At 40.0% G+C, this 21,179-nt stretch overlaps 1 protein-coding gene across 5 annotated transcripts in view; it reads right to left on the bottom strand.

The window, feature by feature from the left end:
• NEK6 (NIMA related kinase 6) overlaps positions 1 to 19,946 on the bottom strand; it is a 117,271-nt gene extending 97,325 nt beyond the window's left edge. For 4 of the 5 annotated variants that reach the window (XM_034793958.1, XM_034793961.1, XM_034793960.1 and 1 more), the window contains exon 1: positions 19,820 to 19,946. The gene's annotated coding sequence lies outside the window, so the exon portion shown is untranslated. The remainder of the gene's footprint in view (positions 1 to 19,819) is intronic. The other variant, XM_034793959.1, reaches the window with a different exon arrangement.
• Positions 19,947 to 21,179: the final 1,233 nt, after the last annotated feature.

Raw genomic sequence — 21,179 nt, 5'->3', positions numbered from 1 at the left:
AGATAAATTGAGACGACAGGGCCTTTCAAGTGCTTTTCTGTGCAACCTTGAACTCCATATAGATATCCACTATACAAATGTTCACATTCTTTGAAACAGCAGCAGGAGACACCCCATGCTACTACTGTAACTAATATACACCCATATTAAAACTATCTGGAATTTTATTGTCTTGGTTACCAAGCATGCAACAACATGCTTACCTTTTAATTTATAATAGAATAAAGCTTTCAAGCCTGAAGCCAAGTTATATAAGCACATTTCTGTTACCATTCTCAGAATTTGTGCATTTCTGATTAACAGAAGAATTAAATATAGGCTGTAAACATGTTATTTATATAACATGCCCTTGTTGCATAGGCTGCTAGACACATTAATATCATTAAAACAAAACTGAAATCAGTATTAGCCACGTACTGCCATGAAAGGTGCAGTATCTAAACCAACCCCCAGAATTACAGTTTACCACCATAAAGAGCACAACATCCCTAACCATTTACCCAAATACAACTAGCACTCTCAAGCAAAAGCCTCAGCAAACAGATGGGCCTCATATACCTTCCCCAGGTCAAACACAGACTCTAGAGAATCAACAAGAGCAGTCAGCTCCAGTGTACAGGAGGACCTTCCATCAATTTCTACCCCATCTCTCCCAAAACTTTAATCTAGGAACTGTTAAGATGAAATGTCTCAGCTGATATCAATAAATACAATAGTATTAATACTAAACCCTAAGACATCTTCCTAAAAAAGTCTAGTGTTAATAAACAATACCTTTTTTGCCTGGGTGTAGCCCCTTTGAAATGAACCATTTCAGAGCCCTTTACAAACATTAAGCAATCCTCACAGCACACCTATGAAATACTGTTGTAATTTCTCAGATGTGTTCAGGCACAAAGAAGTACCACAGCTCAGGCAGTGAGTCAATGTCATAGACGGACAGACAGCCGAGAAGTCCTGACTCTTAGTTCCCTGATCTAATCACTATGCCCATGGACTCAGTTTGTGGCCCCATAACATGAATATTCTAAGGGATGAGAAACCAGGAGCCAGGGTACCTGTCCTGCTGCAGAGGGACTCTGCCAAAGGCTAAGGGCAGGAATAGAAAATATATTTGCACTTAACTTCAAATAAGCCAGAATAGCTTGAAGTATTTACATTTCTCATAATCAAAAGTAAGAGGAAATGATGTTGAGAATTATGCAAGTCAGACAGTCTGAAGAATCACGTGATTCAAATCCAAATGCAACTTCAAAACCACCTCATAAAAGCATATGCAAAACTTGCAAAGCAGCCAGATGCTAACATTGCAAGAATAGCTTTCGCAGCATCTGGATCCTGCAACTAATAGCCAAACGGAAGCAGAAACTTTTGCCTGTGTAAAAAGATTAAACTTTTTTCTCCTTAAATAAAAAAAACCTAATTAGAGACATTTTTTTCCTGAGAATGTGTGTCAATAAGAGTATACTAATTTATAAATGTGTTCTATCTCCTGAATAAAATCATTGTTAATCGATTTTCCTATATATTCTGCAAAAGCATCTCATCACATCTGGAACTGACAGCACCAGTTTTTAATTACGGTTCTTGCTAACTTTATATTAACAGTTGTGTTTCACTTTGAATGATAAGGTTGCCTTAAAGTAAATACAATTCCTTGCCCATATGGACAAGTTATTCTCAAAGAATAAGGGTCACACACTGATACTTTTTAGAGAGAGACTATAAGGTGATCCTTCTGCAGTCTGCACAGTGGCTTTTATTACTACTTCTACTGATGACTAGGGTTAACTTTAAGTTCTTGCAGAGAAGGGGACTCTCCCCTGCCTGGGCTAAATGCCCAAATTCCTTCAGGATTCACAAGACTGTCTTTTTTTAATCAAGTCAAATTTTTCTACAGAAAGGTCTGCACATAATGTTCTGCAAAGAAACTGAGAATCATCAACCTTTAAAGAAAATTATAAATAAATGTGCATGCATAACAGACAAACAGCATATTGTGTTATGTTCTGCCCTACATGCAACAATTATGCATTATTCTAATACAAATGTTCTCAATACAGTAGCACAAAGCTACGTACTATCTGTGGAGTCAGTCAGTAATGCCCGTATGTTGATTTTTGCGGGGGGGGGGGGGGGGGGGGGGGAGAAAGGGGGGGCAGGCAAACAAAAAGATTTGACTACCCTGTCTACCCCTGGCATTTCCTTCCCAACCTCCTTTGACTGCCAAGATAGTTGTGCCTAGACACAAGCACTGATCTCAGATCACTGCTACTTTCTGTAGCATGGGGTACATATTTATTATTTTAGGGATCCAGAAAAATGAGTTTTTACTCACCAGGGCAATAGCTATACATTCCCACTGCCATTTGTCCCTTCTCTTACAAACGCTGCAGATCTTATACCTCCAAGATGACCCACGTTCAGCCACTTCTCTGCAGTAACTACCTGTATGGCCATATTACATCAGAAACTGAGCTACCTTCTCCCCTGACAACTGAGTGAAAGTTAATTTTCCAATAACCTTCTTGACATTATCAATCTCTGTCAATAATACTCCTGAACACACCTGAGAAATTACACCATGGACCAATCCATCACCATTTTCAGGCAGCTGCGTGCTATTACACATTTGCATAAATACAACAACCAGTTTGTTTCAAAAAAGGCCCTAAATATTTACCTTATTTAAAAACTCTGTACTCATTGCAAATCATGCTAACACCTGTGAAATGCCTGAGTAAAGCAACACCACTTATCAAGAGAAAGAATCTGTCTCTCTATAAAATTCTACCACTGACAAGTTCTATTCTGTCTTCAAAAACATGAAGGTTTTAAGCATCCATCCCCCATTAGCCCTAATGGAAAAAGTATGCACAGCTACCATAGGAATGAATGGGAAAACTGACCCAGTAACATGTCACAAACATGAACCCAACTTAAAATCAGGTTCAGACATAGCCTAAGTGCTAAGATGACAAAGATAAAATTAAAGAGTAGTGACAGCTGGGGAACAAATCAAACCAATTTAAAATAAAACTGATATAAACAACTAATTTAAAGTCAACTTATTTAGTCACCAAATGTTTACTGGTCATTATCTAATCAATGAATGTCTAATAATTCCTGACCAATCTCTCTCATATTTTCTAAGTTTATTTCAGAGTAGCAGCCGTATTAGTCTGTATCCGCAAAAAGAACAGGAGTACTTGTGGCACCTTAGAGACTAACAAATTTATTAGAGCATAAGCTTTCGTGGGCTACAGCGCACTTCTTCGGATGCATATAGAGTGGNGAGAGCATGAACAGGTGGGAGATGTCTTACCAACTCTGAGAGGCCAATTAAGTAAGAGAAAAAAACTTTTGAAGTGATAATCAAGATAGCCCAGTACTTGATTATCACTTCAAAAGTTTGTTTCTCTTACTTAATTGGCCTCTCGGAGTTGGTAAGACAACTCCCACCTGTGCAGGGGTGGGGGGGATGTCCTCAATATATGTTCCACTCTATATGCATCCAAAGAAGTGGACTGTAGCCCACGAAAGCTTATGCTCTAATAAATTTGTTAGTCTCTAAGGTGCCACAAGTACTCCTGTTCTTTCTAAGTTTATTGATTTTAGTCCTACATTTTCATATACTTTAATTCTAACAAAGTTGATGGATCAAAAAGCCATATACAGGTACCTTATTTGTAGATGCAACTCCAGCTTTGTGCTAAAATGGTTTCACCTGGAGGCAGTTTTACTATTTTTCCTATTTAATTTCCTGCAATGAAATTAATTTAATAGTGGATCTGATAGTGCAAAAGCAAATGTGACTTTTTTGCGAAATTCTTTCCAAATAATTTTGTTATATTTATTAATTTATTTTTGACTAATAGCCGTAACTGATAGAAGAGACTGAACAATGTAGCCAGCTTAATTCTTCTGCAAGGAAGGATGAAACTGAACCTTTTTACGCTTATGGGAAACAATTACACAACATCAGATATCTTGCGTGGTTCAAGTCTGGACATCCAAGGAGATTCTTGGGTTATCCCTCAAGATACAATACTATGCATTGAAGGATCTGCAAGTGTTTTACAGATATACTTTCTAATGTTCCTGTGTGGTAGGCATTATTAAACACACAGTGGTAAGTAAGGCACAGAACTATTAAATAACCCTTCCCAAGGTCATAGAGAGAGTCAGAGCTGGGAACAGAACAGATCTGTCCTGACTCCATGCCCTACTCTAACCACTAGACAGAGTCGCAAAATAAATATGTGGATTACTGCAGTGATTTATAGATGTTTAGTAATGCATGAGAAAGGAGGAACACACAGACAAAAGAATGAGATATTAGGATAAATAGAAAATGTTTAGTACTGAAGTCAGAATATTTACTAGCTGGTTAGGAGTACTGCATAAAATATTGCCTCATTTATTCAAGATTTGCTGAAGCTACCAGTGAAAACACATTCTATTCTGCATTGATTTTTCTTCTTGGATTAACAGATAATTTGTCAGTCAAAACAGAAAAAAAGCCACCCCCGTGACAAACATGTCATCCACAAGCATGAAAAGGAAGAGGTATCATACAGAGAACTATCCAGGCCTAGCCTTTTCAACACTCTAGAGCACAAGGATTGCCATGGGGCATACAAAACTCAGATATGCTGGCATTTCAGAAACTGGACCCTATGAAAATGGAGGTTTCATCTATTTATCCTCTTATTTCACAATTCCATTAGTCAGTGCTACTTTAACTCCATCAAGTCTTTCTTTCCACATCATATCAGAGACCCTCATTCTATCTTTTGTGCAAGTTAAGATTATTCAATTTTAAATTTTAAACTATTAAAATCCTATGTTTATAGTATCAAGCATAAAAAATTAAATCAGTCCTATATGCAGTTGTTCAAACCTTCAGGAGGACTAAAATCAACCCTTATACCACTCATCTTACAACCTCATCATTGGTCTTTACTATACTGAAGTGAAATTCATACCCAGACACGTCTTCATAACAGAGATCTGTTTTGGTGGACCACTGGTTTGATGTAGTAAGGCATCATTCTATGTTCCTTCCTATGGACCCAATCTTACCACATAGTTCAGCTACTTCTGCATCCTGGGTATGTCCATATCACTCAGCAGACTGGAGCTCTTGAGACTTCCTGCTTTCAGCAAATGTTCCCCAATTGCGACACAGACTACAGTATTGTAGGTTCAAATGCTGAATGCAGACAAAGCTGTCTTTCATCAGCTTTGGAAAACAGACTCACCCATTCTGCTGACTCTCTCCAAAAGCCATGCATACTCATGAAGTACCCATTCAAGGTTTTGTTTTTTGGTTTGTTTGTGTGTTTTTAATTCTAGTGCTTACAGCAACATGAAGTGTAGAATAACATTTTCTAAAATGATATATATCTCACAATACATGTATGTAAACCAAAGTCAATCTGTGAGTCAGAATGGTCCTGGGGGAAATGTACTGGACAGGGGAGTAAAGAGATCTGGGATATAGTCCCACCTCTACCACCAGAATAATTTTTCCATTTACCTAGCTGCGTGTATACAGCCGTGGTTAGGTTGACTTAACCACATCACACAGGGTACAAAATGTAGCTAGATCAATCTAATTTTTAGGTGTAAACCAGGCCTTATTCTATCTGTGCCTCAGTTCCCCATCTGTAAAATGGGGATACTACTACTGCCTTACCTTACAGAGGTATTGCAAGGATCAATTAAATGGATTGCAAGGATCAATTAAAAATGAAGGATGTATATCAATAAAAATCTTCACTTATTAACAGAAAAAAGTGAAGCAGAGAATGTATGTGGAGAAGCATAGCAAAATATTTCATTTTTAGTGTACTTTTTTTTAATTGCCTCTTTCAAGTAGTGAGAAGTTCAATTCAGTTGTTAAAAAATAAACAGAGGAGCAATTTGACTGCTAATGGTTCAAGTACAGTACTAGAGACTGTACATGTGGCCAGTACATCATCATGCAATTAATCACAGCTGCCTGGGGCTGGGTCTTGATAGCTGTGAGGTACAAATCAAATGACTGAGTTAATAACCTAACAAGCTATAGCTTTACAGTATGGTACATTGTGTTGTGGTAAATCTTAAAAACAGATATTATAAAAATCCTTTCCCACAAAGAAACTTATCATGAAAAACTTCACTAAAACCATAACTCTTAGCTGGAAACTGAAATCCTAACTCCCTGCTAGACTTCATATGGAGCAGCTAAGAAAATGAGCCAGTTTACAATCTTACTGATATGTCATCTAATAGTTTTCCTTTTGTTAAAAAAAAACAAAAAATTATATGAGGCACCCACTCAATACTGCCTCGTATGCAAACCAATTCCCAGTCCCACTCAATACAGTATTTGCTAAAAGAATTCAACTCACTGAATTACAAAGTTAAGTTCAAAAAGATGCATTTATGGTCAGCATTACACTCAAAAAAAAAAAAAAAGTAGGATATCTGATACTTCAGGAAAGAAGTGACTAATTGGGAAAGGGTGGGAAAAATTTTTACATAGCCATGTGGTTTCTGAAACTCAGAGCCACGAGTCAACAGATTCAGACTATTTCAGACCAAGGCAGGAAAAGGGGAAGTGAGTTCTAAAGTCAAGGGGACCTCACAGAGAATACTCTGCCAGCATGTTCCTCATTGTTATATTGAAGCAGTTCCAGTTTGAGCGTCTTTGCTGATCTCAAATGTGACAGCACAGCATGGGGAGAGAGTACATAAGGCCCAGAATCTCAGGGCTTTAAAATTATTTATTTGCATTGTGGCAGCTTCTAGAGATCCTAGCCTCACTGTGGTAGTCACTCTACAAACTTATGATGATCCATGCCTCAAATAGAAACCAAGTGAAAAGTTGATCAGGAAACCACCTGGTAGCCTGAGCCAAGGTACCTGTGTAATAAGCTCACAGCAATTCTGCACCAGCTTCACTTAAAAAAAAAAAAACGTAGCCCCGCTCTGTGGCAATAGTGTCAAGGTGAAAACACACAGATGACATCAACAAGGTTTAAACAAATGCAGCCTCTTGGCAACAAATACCTGAAAGAAAGTTGTCCAGGCCATTTCTGCTGCTTGGGGATCTAGGAGCACTAACCTGGCCACTAGATACAATCTTGAATAACAAATAGCAGACACACTCTAAATGGCAGATATTATCCTCACTGCATCTTACTGTTGCTTCCCCCAACCGACTGACACCACCTCACTCTTATCTATTTGGAGTTTCAGCCAGGTAACCCTCAATTGTGCCCCAATGTCAACCAAACACCAGGACAGGCAAGTGACTGCTTTGTCTAGGTCAGAGGAGATTGGTGTGATCAGAATACTGAACCAACCAGCTGAAACTTTTTATATACTTTACAGCAATACTCTACATACACATACATATGCAGAAAGAGTGGGTTTGGGTTTGAGTTTTTTCTTGCAGGGGGATAGAAGGGGGAGGTATTGTTCTATAAATGCAAATGAACTATACCCAACTTCCCTTCAGCCTATACTTAGCGGGCCAATTTCTCCCAGAAGTCAAGTGATACTGACAATGAATTTTCCTGCCACCCTCACATGTGGACCCTCAAAGTAAGACTGAGACACACTGGCAGGATGCCTTATGGGAAATCTGCACTGCTGCTCATGCCACATATGCTTCTCCTATGGATAGAGGACTCCAGTATGCAGGGCTGCCAATCTGGCATTTGTCACCAGCACAAAATTCATATGAGATGTCATCGTTGTTTTAAAAAATGTAAAATCCTACAGAACTGTAGATACTCTGATAGTTTTGCCCGGATATGACATCAGAGCAGGGATGGAATATCTCCTTGTTTTTCATTGGCTCCTATAACTGATGGAGCAAATGGTGCTGAAGCAATGAATATAGTCATTCTGAATTACCTGATCCGAAGATAAAAAACTCCTTTATTACCAATTTGCCGGTTTTTAATGCCTAAGCAAACAAAATATAAAGGTTTCTGCAGAGACAGAATTATACTAAAGGCAACACTGCAGTGCGACTTACTTACAACACAGCCAATTCCAAAGGGCTGATTTTGTCTTTCAAAAAGTTACAGTACAATTCCATTAAGAACCAAGATCTACAGTATGTTTTACCCAAAATGTTATAAGAGTTGCTTTTCTCCATGAGAATGAATCACAGTTTTCCTCTGGGAGGAAAGGAAAGTGTAACTAGAACACCTGCTCCTTGGGGGACTTATTAGATCCTCAAAGAGTCGTTGCAGTTGCTGAAACCTGCTTTTGCCAGAAGAAGCTTCATCTTACAGATATAACAGAAAAGCATAAAAGAGAGGAAAACCCAGAAGATTACACTTCAACATTCCCAGATAACTGAAGAAATACAGTTCAATACTGAAGTATTTAGCCTCTCTGGCCTTGCCTACACTATGCTTTTCTAAGAATTTCCTACCATTGTACTTCCACTACAGATAGCAACAGTGGACGCACCAGTGTAGACATGATACTGGCAACCACTGCTGTGACACGTTTCCTGCTTGTCCTTACTTCTCCCAAAGACACTGTGGGCAGAATAAGATGACAGCAGTAAAAAAGGCCAGCCAGTAGCTTGCCTACCACTAGGATTCCCACCATGGCACCAGCAGTGGCGAACAGCAAAGGCTGGAAACGTTAAGAAAAAGCTCTGTCTAGGCACAATTTCTAACCCCTTCTTTTAATAAGCATATTGAAACCCTGTAGAGTTGGAAGGGGCTTTTACTTTAATTAAAAAGCACTATTTAATAATAGTCCAACAGAACATCTGTAGAAACAAACAATCCTTTCCTTTACGTAACTATTAAAATCCAAACCTTCCCACAGATGAGCATGTGTCCAAAAGATAACCTTAAGAGTTCTGACAAACTTTTTTTTTTTTTTAAAGGCTATAGAAGCATTATAAGATTTATCCTGATGAAAAGGGCGAGGGGAAGCATTTCCTATAACAAATACTGAATTCACCCATTTTCTTCTTTCAAGCTTTGTAATCGATGCATACATGGCAAAAGTTGAAACAGTTGTGACATGATTAATGGTCTTTTTCAGAGATTGTTGATATAATTGCTGCTGTTTTTCTTGCCCTTGCCTTTCCCCTTTTCCTGCTTTTGTGCAAGCAAAAACTGTTAATAAAAATCATCATAAAAGCCCCCCTTAAAGAACAAAGCAGAGACTAAAATAAATCTCACTCAAGAAGTTACAAAATAGGCAACAGCTTTCCCTAGTGTTCCAAGAATTAAAGCAAACACAGGTAGAGAACTGTACCATCAGAGGAGTAGCCGTGTTAGTCTGTATCCACAAAAACAACGAGAAGTCTGGTGGCACCTTGAAGACTAACAGATTTATTTTGGGCATAAGCTTTCATGGGTAAAAAACCCACTTCTTCAGATGCATGGAGAAGAAGTGGGTTTTTTACCCACGAAAGCTTATGCCCAAATTAATCTGTTAGTCTTTAAGGTGCCACCGGACTCCTCGTTGTTTTTGTACCAACTGTTTACTCTTGGATGGTAACATTCTTTCAACTGACAAGATGCTATAAATTGAGTAGCTGATCTGTGAAGGAAGTAGGGAGTTCAAGTGAGTTAAAAATTTCTGTATAAATAACCATACAGATTAACAGATTTTTAATACTCACCAAGAAGCACTTACTCTAAGTACAATGATTATGAAAACACAGAGAACATATTTACTACAAAGCAGTGACTTTAGTATATACAGCCTGCCACACAAGGCAGCACTGGTTCTTAGTGAAGTAATAGCTCAAAGCCACCTTTTAGATTTTCCGAATTGATTAAAGCTGACCTGCAAGTGAAAAGACATAAGGCTATTCATTTTCAGACTCTTGATGTTGTATAAAAAAGCTTGAAAGATTGTTACAAATAATATTTCTGCTTCTTTTCTCCATTAGAAACGTAAGTCTCACTTCCCTTTGAAGACTCTATGGTGTCTGAAGAACTAGTGAAATTATCACCACTCAAAAGAATGAAAGCAGAGCTGCGGAGAGGGAAGACATTTTTAGTCAGACTGTTAAACTTCTTTTGGTGTTTGTTTTTAACAACCATTTTAGTCCAATTCCTGATACACACTTGGGAGAAACCATGTTAAAAACTCTATAGTTTCATTCCTTTAAGAGCTCACAAAACACACACATCCTGAGATTCCCAGAGTCCTTCAGCAAAACCAGGGACGTGATATTCCTGATCATTCTAAATAAAAAACAAGTCGTATTTATTATTAATTTGGGGTGGGAGGAAGCAGAAGGGAAAAAAACCTCTCAGAAGCTAAGAGGGCACAAACCCAATTTTCTATAAATCCTCTGCAGGGCAGTTTTCCTCTTTGATGAACCATGTCCATTTTCTGTGTTGTTACAATCCATTTTTTAGCTTAAATTCCAAAAAGGAATCACCAGTTACAGAGTCTAGCCAAAGTACTCTCTCGTCCTTCAATTTTAAGTTCCCACTATGGCTTCAAACTCAATGAACAGAGTTACTCTCTGGTCACAAGGAGGACAGTTGGCTCTATGGAAAGAGAGAAAACTGGAACTTGAGTCATCCTACACCAGTTGAGCCAGGAGCAGGCTGCTGACTCAGAGGCAGGCAGTGACAGGCAGCAGCTATGGGTGAACTTGCTTGGGTTCCAGCCCACAACTCGCCAACTTGGTAAGTAAGTAGACATATATGCCAAGTATTATTTAAACCTTTAAAAAAATAAATGTTACAATTTTCTGCATTTCATGACACTGGTGAATTTGTTTAGTTCAAGTATCTGACAACTATTTTCACTATTTTCTGTTGTCAGGTAGTATTAATTCACAAATATTAAAATAACATATCAGATCACTTTATAACATATGATCTAAGACTCAGTTAATGCAGTTCTGTGCATTAACTCAATTTTAAAAATATGAATATAAAATAATTTATCCATTTTTTTTCATCGTGAGCTCTCACATTCAATCTCAAAATGCTGAACAGAGCAAGAGATCCAACTAAAAAATCATGAACATACTCAATTTTCATATCTGCTCCTCTTAAGTCTGCATTCTACTGCACGGGTCAGTGTTAATAAAGAAGGATTTGCTACACATTTCCCCGAGAATTCTCCAGGCTATCTGACCTTGTTGTATAAAACAAAAACAGAACACAGCATCATCTTCATTTGGGCAAAACATAGCCAAATCATAAGACATAATTCAAGAAGTGCTGCAAAAGAATGGAAAGAAAAAATATTAAATACATGCAGTAACAACGTCACTGTAGAGACACCAGTTGCATTTCAAATAAGAATTACTTTTTCTAAACAGCTCTGGGCAATGTGTCAATGTGTCAAAATAAATATTAAATAAAGTCACCTGTATTTCTAAATCCACTTTCTTAACAAAGATGTATTAAGTAATGCACTCTGCCTTGCAAGGCAGAAACATTTTACTTCCAGCATATGGCAACAATTTTACAAAGTTTCTAGGTCTTACTCAGTATTTAACGTGTGCTTTGACTAATTTACTGACTTAGTACAGACTGATTTGTACTAAAAAAATTTGCTGACACTTTAAGGTTAATCAGAATGACAGTAAATAATTTATTTTAGTTCACCAATATTTTGTCCTAGAAATGGTCTGTTGCCTGCCTTACCTAAATAAATAATAGCAAATATGAATTTGACTAAGATGCTTTCATTATATTACTGTTGGTTTTGCATGAAAACCTATTTGGAAACAAGCAGCAAGGGGGAAATTTTTTTCTGTCCCATCTGTGACAGGCAGCTGCTCACTGGCTGGAATCTATGATGATACCAGACACTTAAAGTAGCACCAAACCAAAGTAAACATTGCATAAATAACTTTAAAAACATCTGTCCCACTTAATAAAATACAATTTCTAACGTAGTTGTGCTACGCCATGATAGTTCTAATTGCAGGGTGTGGGCTATGTTAAATACTGTCATTAGAAATTATTTTACATTTTAAAAAATATGAAAATTGATCTTTTAGTTTATTTTGGACATTAAAAAAATGTATTCGAAAACCAAAACTGAACCCCAGAGATTTCTCAGGCATGTAAAACTGTGGCACCATAGATACAGATGTTTAACTACTCAGCCCAGGTTAGAATGTAAAGTAATCTTAATTTGATCCAAAACAATTCACATGTAAAAATAAGTCAAGATACAAAAAGAACAGCTCAGCCACATAAAGATTTGTATCTATACAAACTGCCATGTCTGAACCACAGTTAACATCAGGAAGCTGTTGGTTTAGTTTTTCTTTTAAAGAAATCTTGTCTTACAACTTTTAGAGTTATTTTGCCACGCATTCAAGTAGGATATTCATTCCCCATTTCCTACACTACAGAAGAATCAAAACAGAAGCTTCCTATTTACTGTTTATTATACATGTTTTATTTAAGGCACTTTTCAACAAATATTGATTTACTCTATAATTTAAATGTAGGGATTAGAATCTGCCACAGTAGAGTTTTGCTTTAAGAGCAGTTTTTAATTTACGTTTGTATTCAAGATTTCAAAAGGTCATGTACTAATAAACTGCCTGGAACTTTATCATTTGGGCCACCACCACCACTCTATTTCAATACATACCCCACTCCTACACCCAATAAAATACCTGTCTCTACCATTAAAGATATCAAAATATAACCTGAATCATAGAATTATTTAGAAATGGAAAAGACCTATTAGATCATTTCCAGCCAGTGAACAACTGCTCCCTAAAGAAAATGCTCTAATGTCTTGTCTAGTCCAGGTCTGAACAACCCTGCAATAGTGATCTCACATCTTCCTTGAAGAGACCATTCCATAAACTACCACAATTTATTGTTAGTAATTCCTTGCTGAAGTCCAACCTAAACATTCCCATGTTGGTTATTCCTCCATGCATCATCCCAATGGCTCATTATTGCTCAAGGACTAAGGGGAGACAAACTTGCAAGCTTCCCAACACAGTTCTGGCTGAATACATATGGTGTGTAACAAAAAAGTCCCAGCAGAACCATACAGCTTTTGCAGCCTGAATGTTTCCTGAAGAAAGCTGGTGGCTTTTAAAGACAAGTGGTACATGAATATCTACAAAACTTATTGTATTTTCATCTCACTATTTCTTAATTTGTTTTCATAACAAGGGTCTGTAATGGGACCTCTGAGAACTTGTATGAACAGTGTGGTCCAGAGACAAGGGCACTGGACTGGAAGACAGCACTCTGAGTTCTGTTCCCAGCACGTGTGACCTTGGACAGGTCCTCACCTCTCTTTGCTGTTGTTTCTCGAACCGTAAATTGGGGTTGCTTACCCAGCCTTCTCAAGCACTTTTGAGATCTACTAATGAATAGCAGCAAGTATGTACTAAGTATTATTGTGCGTTTGTACTATAAACTTTGCAAATAGAATGGTGGTATGGAGAGAACATGTTAAAGTTTAATGGATTAATTACAGAAGCAAAGACTATTGGAGGCCTCTTGATCTTTTAAGGGCAACTTCTTAACATACCCTCCAATGTAGCTTTCAGATGAGACCTTAAAAACGTTTCTGTTCCACGTGGACATTAAAGGGCTTGTCTACACATACTGCACTGTTGCACCATGTCTGTGAAGATGCTCTATCCAAAGGCTCGTCCGCTGACATAGCACTGTCCAGACCAGCACGTATGTTGGTGTAACTTATGTCACTGGGGGGGGAGGGAGGGGTTGATTCACACCTGTGAGCGACATAAGCCATACCAACCTAAGCTGTCGTGTAGACATAGCCAAAGAATCCATGCACTTTATATATTAACTGAGCTTTGCACAGTTTAACAACACATAACCTTTTGAAATCTTGAATAGAAATGTAGATTCCACCCTTCATACCAAAGATAAAATATCTGGGTGTTCTTTGGATCAACATTATGTAAAATATAAATCTTTAGTGTTTGATGTTACTGCACATAGAGACAGAAAGAAAATCGGATGTTTACCCCATGTTGACTTTTTTGTTTAAATTTTAAATTAAGGATCTTATTAAAGCAGACATCAGCTCGCTAGATCACACCCAAAGTACTTCTCTCTAAACACAGTGTCGGGAAGTTAAACTAATGGTCGACTGGACCTTAAAAAAATTCAGCTTCTCTGGCAAACAGACACAATACTAGTACTTGATTCTGACCAATCTAAATATTTGGAGTTCATTTATGCCATCAAACATGGATAGTAGTGGATCAACACCCTGGGCATTCCCAAAAATGTTTCTTTAAGATTCCTTGCTACTGTCTTTAAATAAACTAGTCCCATAGGAACCTGTAGCTTATGAAGCACCTGATTTATGCAGCAGACGGGTGAGTTTTTCACAAGTCCTCCCCTTTAAGATCCCAAGCAGAAGAATGAAGTTTCTTGCTGAAAGTGTTTCACAAGCAGACACACATGGTGTCCAGATGACTGGCAGCTACAAGCTGAAAGCTGCTAGTGACATCCACTTTACTCCCAAAATGATCCACATGCTAACAATGGTGCTCACGACTAACCTCACATTTAAACATCCATCCACTTCAGAAATTTATATTGGCATGAAAGACTTATGTACAATAGAGTTTATTACTATTAAACATATTTGCTATGTTTGGTAAAAAAAAACTTAGAACTTTATCTTCAAAGAGCTGTACAAGCAATTTTTCTTTTTTAAACAAAACCACCCTATTAGGTAGGTAAGCAACGCTGAATTATTTTCTTCCATATATACATGGGGAAAACAGACAAAGGTTAAATGGTTTTCCAAGGCAAAAGGGGGAGTGTGTGTCAGAAATCGAACTGGACTTCAATAGTAGTGGCTCCTAAGTCTCTGCTCAGACCACACGATCATGCCTCTCTCTCTCTCTATGAAGTACAATCAATGTACTGAAATTCAATGTAAAATTCTAAAGATGTTAAGAATGTTAATACATGATTTTTATCTTGACCTTAACATGTTGAGTAACCTCCTAGTGATAAGCCACAATGCAAAAAGGAAAGTTTGTTTAAATATTAAAAGCCAGCCTGTTTTCTGTAATGAACTTCCATTGATTTCTGATCTGGTAGAGAGGAAACCAAATTTCACAACTGTCAGAGCCATGAACTGCTTCTTCCACATCATGCAAATCTAACAGCAGTAAGTTAGAAAATGTTTAAATCACACATATAGTTATAAGACTAATCTGGTTTCTGAGATGCTGTGTCCCCCAACTAAAGACTGTTTCATTAAAGACTGTTTTGCTGCTCAGTATTAGATCTTACATTGATGTCCACAGCTCTGTAATTCATTGTTCAGCTTTTGCTTGTGTTTTTCTTGTGTAATGCAACTCCCTCATCCCTTCCAACATGCACACTGATGACTTTTCTTGCTTTAAACATAAATTGAAGATGTTTCTATTTTTCACTTCTTACCCTATTTACTCTGCTGACTGTTCTAGTTTGCATCGTCTGATTTTTTATGTTTGCTTGTTGAAATCACTTTTTCGGTGCCTTGAGGTAAAAGATATTTAGCACTTATGGCTCCTCCCATCTTCAAAGTTCTATATGCATATCACCTAATTAATCTTCACAGTACATTTTGGAGCTGAAATATTCACATTTTACAGGTGAGGAAATTGAGGTGGAGAGGTTGAAGGAAAAGTCGGAATCAAGAGGTTCTGGCTCTTAGTCCGGTGCTCAGAATTTATGTGACTAGACCACACAGTGCAAGAAATATTTTTCATTTAAACAGGTTTCAGAGTGGTAGTGTTAGTCTGTATCAGCAAAAAGAATGAGTAGTACTTGTGGCACCTTAGAGACTAACAAATTTATTTGAGCATAAGCTTTCGTGGGCTAAAACCCACTTCATCGGATGTATTTTCCACTGCATGCATCCGACGAAGTGGGTTTTAGCCCATGAAACCTTATGCTCAAATAAATTTGAGCATATCCAAGGTGCCACAAGTACTCCTCGTTCTTCTTCCATTTAAAGCCTTTCAAGACATCAATAATCTCTGAATAAAACCAAAAAGGACTTAGTTAGGTAAATCACAAACATAAGTTTCAGATAATTAGCTACTGCTGCTCTTCCTCCTTTATGGGGAGCGCTTAGAAAAGACAATTTAGGCCCAAAGTATTCAGTACAAAGTATACATTTGTGTCATACACCTGAACAGTGACTGTCAGGCAGGAGGGGAAAAGCAGGTTTTATAAATAAACTCAATTTCCAGGGCAGACATGGGCATAGGGGTTTTGAATTGTTATTAACTTTGCACACTTTTCACAGAACTAAACAAAACTGAAATTTCATAAACTTTAATGAAAAACTGAACAGTTTAGAACACTGTAACCAGAACAAAACCCACAATCAAGTTATTTTGACATTCTTTTCCTGGAATTCTTCTCCTTAGTTGAATTATATTTCTTTCATGGAGATGAAGGAGGATGACTGTTTTTGCATGTTAGTACCCATAACTGAGATTATTAAAACAGAGGAAAAAATGTTGATTTTGTACTAATGAGTTCCTCCTTGGGTTGTAAAAAAAAATCACATGCATTTTGAAATCTCACTTCTCACTGGAAATACTTCTCTTCCATTACAGTGAAGGCGTCCCCCACCCATCCCCCATTATTTTTAAAATGTAAGCCATAGGAAATAGTACAGCAGCCCTAGCCTAAAACAAGTTCCACAAACAGAAAAGAACTTGGTCCTTAGACAGAAAATCCACAGGAATAAAATTATTCTGACAATAAAAGTTTGACTCAGTGTCAAGAAATATGTCAAAATATCAACACAGTGTAAATGTCACATACATTAAATGTTTCCTTGTACTGCTTCATAAAATATTAAAGGAGACAGTGGGAGGACAGGAAGAAGTTCATATAAGGAATCTGCATCACCGAACTTTCAATTGTCATAGTATTTCCTATCAGATTATTTATTCTGTGAAATACCGTAGAACTCTCATTGATAAAAATACACAGACAGATGGAGTTGTTTAGAAAGCTGTTCATCATTCTAAAATAGTGCAAATCACACTTTGGATTGAAGAACATGTTAAAGAAAATGGCATTTCACTGTTCAGCCCAAATCAAATATTCCAACTACAGAGAGATTTTGTGTCTCCAAATGTACTGATTTTATTCCAGAAAAACTATACGCCATTTAATAACAACATAAAATAAAGCACTCTAAGACTAGTTAGGTTCCCCTCCCTTAAAATGTTCAGCAGAATGTTAAAAAACAATAAACAGAAAAGTCCCCAAATGGAAAGTGTCTGGCAGTAGAGAAGATCTCAGACTAGAGTCCATAGACTAACCAGTGATTGCAGAGCTCTATTCATGGCCCACAACCCCACAGAAGAGAAGGCAATAGAGAAGGTAAGGGTTTTTAGAGCAGTGGATCTCAACCTTTCCAGACTACTGTACCCCTTTCAAGAGTCTGATCTGTCCTGTGTACCCCCAAGTTTCACCTTACTTAAAAACTTACAAAATCAGACATAAAAATACAAAAGTCTCACTGCACGCTATTACTGAAAAATTGCTTGCTTTCTCATTACCACCATATAATTATAAAATAAATCAATTGAAATATAAATATTGTACTTTCATTTCAGTGTATAGTACACAGAGCAGTATAAACAAATCATTGTCTATGAAATTTTAGTTTGTACTGACTTCACTAGTGCTTTTTATGTAGCCTGTTGTAAAACTAGGCAAATATCTAAATGAGTTGATGTACCCTCTGGAAGACCTCTGAGCACTTCCCAGGGGTACACATACCCCTGGTTGAGAACCACTGTTTTAGAGGATAGTAGAGGACCTATTACATGAGGTGATTTCTCTCTTCCAGATCAGAATAGAAATATGTGGGAATCACTGGCTAAGGCATATGTATCTGGCAGCACCACCATCTCTAATGTAAAAAAAAAAAAAAAAAACTGCAACCTGACACCAACCCACATAAAACCACACAAATAGCCCTATTTTTAAAGTAATTTTAACCTTGCTTAACTCCAGAAGCAATGTTGTCTAATAACACCTTTCCTAACAGCACTTATAGATCAACAAACCATCCAAGAGAGGAAAAAACTGCATTTTGGTGTCATTTCAACTCTTCTCAGATTTGTCCAGATATGGGTTAGTCCCAAAATCAAGAGTTGCAATAAACAGGGAAAGTCACACGGCCAAAGGGAGCCGTGGCACTATCGCTCAACACTTCTCAAATTTCTTCAAAGATCACTTATCTCCTCCTCCTCTCTCTGCCTCTCATATTTACGTTGTTTCTTTCCGCTACATTAAGACTGATGTCCACATGCTCCCAGTCCACAAGTCGCAGTCCACATTACTCTGTGACACTATGATGCTATTCTTGACAGTGAGTTCTAGTCCAGGGGGTGTCAACCTTTTTCTTTCTAAGGCCCCCTCAACATGCTATAAAAACTCCACGGCCCACCTGTGCCATAACAACTGTTTTTCTGCATATAAAAGCCAGGGCCTGCATTAAGGGGTAGCAAACAGGGCAGTTGCCTGAGGCCCCACGCCACAGGGGCCCCCGTGAAGCTACATTGCTCAGGCTTCGGCTTCAACACCTAATTATGTGGTTCAGAGCCCTGGGTTTCAGGCCCTGTAATGGGATTCTGCTTTCCGCCCTGGGCCCCAGCGATTCTAACACTGTCCCTATTTAGCGGACCCCTGCTCGTGGTCCCCCAGGGCACCCCAGACCTCGGGCTGAGAACCATTGTCCAATCTAGTCTGTTATGGACTAGTCTCCCAGAGGAAGTGGTTAAAGTCCTATTTGCCTGGAACATTTAGAATGAACAAAGCACAAAAATATACATTAGGAAATATCCCTGCACTAGCTCTGTAGAGGGTGGGAAGAAGTAATAGGTCCTCAGAGGACTTTTCCTTGTCTAACTCTATGACTCTAGTCCTTTTCTCCTAATGATGCCACAAACCCCTGCTTGGATGCTACACAAAGACACCATCTAAGGGAACGAAGGAAGGCAAGTTTAGGCAGCGGGAATGACTGCAGAATACTGTTCCTGAGCATTACACCCAAGCTGGTCCCTAACCTGGCCACTAAATACATTAAAAAAAAAAAAAAAGGACAGAATAGAGACAGGTGTCCCAAAAGGAGAGACCAGCAAGTCCTGTTCTCCTGCGACATGGACCTTCCCCGGCCCCCGCAGAACAACAGCAAGTCCATGTGCCTTCCCCAAAGGCCCTGCAAGACAGTGGCCAGTCCACATGCGCCCTACCACCGGCCTTCCCCGGGCCCCCACAGGCCAACCCATGTGCCACACGCCTTTGCCCGGCCCAGGCAGGACAGTGGCCAGCCCCCATGCCTGGTCCCAGGGGCTCAGTTCACCACCCACCCAGAGCAGAGCACACACCCCCCACACACACACACAGAGAGCACACCACCACCCCCACCTCCCCACACTCAGAGAGCACCCCCCCACACACACACACAGCACACCACCACACACACACACACGGCGCACACACAGAGTAGAGCACACCACACCACACACACGGCGCACACGCAGAGCACACCACACCACACACACGGCGCACACGCAGAGCACACCACACACCACCCCCCACACCCAGAGAACACACCACCCCCGCGCGCGCGCGCACACACACACACACGGCGCACACACAGAGCGAGCACACCCCACACGCACACACACAGCAGAACACACCCCCTCACACACTTGTTGCCTCCCGGGAGGGCCCCGCCGCGGGCGCGCGGGGTCAGGGTGACCCCCCGGGAGCAGGGGCCGTGGGGACGAGCCCCGGGCTGCGCGGCGGCCCCTTACCTGCGGCGAGTCCCGCAGCCCCGCTCCGAGTCCGCGGCAGCGAGTCCCGGACACAACTTCGCCGCGCGCTCCCGACGCCCCCACCCGGGCCCGCGCCTCCTGCTCGGCTCCCTCCCCCTACGCGGGCGCGCGCCACCCCGGCTGCCACGCAGGCCCTGCCGCCCGGGAGCGCGCGCCGGCCTGGCCCGGGCCCAGAGCTGGGGGTGGGGGCAGGGCGGGGGCGCGCCCCCTCCCCGGCGGCTCCGCCCGCCCCAGCCCACGGGCCCGGGGAGCCCGGAGCCCGGGCAGACACCCCGGGGCGCGAAGGGGTCCGGCCCGAGGAGGGGGAGCACGGCGGCGCCAAGCCTGTTGAGGCTTCGCTCAGGGAGGGCACAGGCCGCCCAGAGGGGCACTGGGGGAACCGGGGGTGCAAGGGGAGGCCCTCCGCGAGGGGGGGGGGATGTACCGGCCCCCCAGCTCTCTGCCTGGGACCGGCTAGGAGACTGTCCTGGGGCTTGCGTGAGCCATGCCCACAAGCGGGAACAGCTCCTGAGCCCTCAGCGTTTGTACAGCGCCTGACACAGCAGGACCCCAAAGCCTGTGGGTGCTCCCGCCCTAGGGCTAACAGCAGCTAGGGCCCTACGGGCTGTGGGAATTCTACAAGGGAGAGTTAAATTCTGCCAGAATGGACCTGAATACTGAACTACGGATATAAATAATAGAAATTTACCTGCAAGTTTGTTTAACTTCTGTTTTTAACTTGTGGGTTTTTCCACATCCTAAGATGAGTCATAGCAACAGCAAAACTGTACTGTGGAAAACAAAATTAGAAATGCCCTCCCACCACCATCACAGTCTCGTCACCTTTACTCCCACAGAAAATTACTTTCTCAAATGATTTATAGGTCAGGAGACAATGCTCACGTCTTTTCCCCCTGAGAGGGACAGGGTGCACATATGTACCTAGTCATTTTGTTAATTTATACCTTTTGTTTCCCCCTTCTGATCCAGATAAAATTCCCCTCCACCTCTGTGCTTAACAGGAAATGAGCAGTGATAGTGAGAGGGTTAGAAATTAGTTGCAACAAAGGCAAAGTCATATATTTAGAATTTCTTTCCCCAACATTTACATTTTTCTTTTCCTATTGATGTATGTACATAATGTCCATTCAAAAGACACTCAAATGAGGTGCTCCATCTTACAAGCACACATGCACTAAACATTAAGGACAAATGGAAGTAGTTCCACTGAAGTCAACAGGACTAGTTTTATAAAAGTAAGCCTTGAATAAGTGGGTTGAGGATTGGAGCCTTAGTCCAAATCTAAAATTTGGGCTTTGCTATACATTCAATATGATTTTTCAAAACACAAGGAACAGAA

This window comes from Trachemys scripta, chromosome 17 (genome assembly GCF_013100865.1).
Source record: "Trachemys scripta elegans isolate TJP31775 chromosome 17, CAS_Tse_1.0, whole genome shotgun sequence".
NCBI classification, from domain to species: Eukaryota; Metazoa; Chordata; order Testudines; family Emydidae; genus Trachemys; species Trachemys scripta.
This window is presented reverse-complemented; position numbering and strand designations above follow the sequence as displayed.